This window comes from Apium graveolens, chromosome 3 (genome assembly GCF_009905375.1).
Source record: "Apium graveolens cultivar Ventura chromosome 3, ASM990537v1, whole genome shotgun sequence".
In the NCBI taxonomy this organism is placed as follows: domain Eukaryota; kingdom Viridiplantae; phylum Streptophyta; class Magnoliopsida; order Apiales; family Apiaceae; genus Apium; species Apium graveolens.
Genome location: NC_133649.1, coordinates 110709958 through 110711357, shown reverse-complemented (window position 1 = coordinate 110711357; position 1400 = coordinate 110709958). Strand labels below are relative to the sequence as shown.

Here is a 1400-nt window from a genome sequence, read left to right as displayed (position 1 = left end):
GAAGATCCCAACATGTATATCAGGAATTTTGTCGAGATATGTAGTACTTTCAAATATAATGGTATTACTGATGAGGCTATCAAGCTGAGGCTTTTCCCATTCTCTTTGAGGGACAAAGCTAAGGATTGGTTACATTCTATCAGCTGGGTCCATCACTACTTGGGAAGATCTTGCGCAAAAGTTTCTGGTAAAGTTCTATCCAATGGCCAAAACTGCAGCTATGAGGAGTGCTCTTACTCAGTTTGCGCAGCAACAAGGAGAATCTATGTGCGAAGCTTGGGAGCGCTACAAGGAGATGTTGAGCAAGTGTCCACATCATGGTATGCCTGACTAGATGGTGATCACTGGTTTCTATAATGGTTTGGGGGCCCAATCTCGGCCCATGTTCGATGCAGCTTCTGGAGGTGCCTTGTGGGGCAAAAGTATACTGAGGCCTATAATCTCATTGAAACTATGCTTACAAATGAGTATCAAAACCCAACTCAAAAGATGATTTCTGGGAAGGTAGCAGGTATTCTGGAAGTTGATGCAACTACAACTATTGCAGCGCAACTTCAGGCGCTGTCTATGAAGGTCGATTCTTTTGCCAACTATGGAGTAAATCAAATAGCTAATGTCTGTGAGCTTTGTGCAGGCTCTCATGCTACGGATCGGTGTTCTCTTGTTAATGAATCTGTTCAGTATGTGAATAATTTTCCGAGACTGCAACAGCCTGTGCCCGCTACTTATCATCCTAATAACAGAAATCATCCCAATTTCAGCTGGAACAATAATCAGAATGCTGTTCAACAACCATATCAGCAAGCTGCAAGTAAACAGTTTAATCCACCTGGATTCCAGCAACCTCAGCAAATTTCTCAAAGGCAATCATATCCTCAACAAGGAGGTGCTGCTCCACCTTCTAGTGCTGATTTTGAGGAGTTAAAGCTATTGTGCAAAAGTCAGGTTGTTTCTATCAAGACCTTGGAAAATCAAATTGGACAAATAGCCAATGCCTTGCTCAATCGTCAACCTGGCACACTTCCCAGTGATACTGAAGTGCTAGGCAGGAAGGAAGCTAAAGAGCAAGTCAAAGCTATCACCTTAAGGTCTGGAAAAGTTGTTGATGCTGAAAAAGCAAAAGATGGAGAAGTTGAAGTTGTTGATGAAGAAGGAATGCAAAAGGAGAAAGAGGGGGAATCAAGGAAGACTACTGTTGAACACACTCTGCCTGAGGGTAATACAAGGGAGAAATAACTTAATCCTCCACCACCTTTTCCTAAGTGATTGCAAAAATAAAAGCTGGACAAGTAATTTGGTAAGTTTCTGGAGGTGTTCAAGAAACTTCACATCAACATACCTTTCGCTGAGGCTCTTGAGAAAATGCCTAGTTATGCGAAATTCATGAAAGGTATTCTTTC

The 1400-nt window shown here is 42.1% G+C and overlaps 1 non-coding gene across 1 annotated transcript; it reads right to left on the bottom strand.

Moving 5' to 3' along the window:
• Positions 1 to 217: 217 nt before the first annotated feature.
• Positions 218 to 324, bottom strand: LOC141715501 (small nucleolar RNA R71). Its single transcript, XR_012572261.1, has one exon. It is a non-coding gene; the product is annotated as a small nucleolar RNA R71 (small nucleolar RNA).
• Positions 325 to 1400: the final 1076 nt, after the last annotated feature.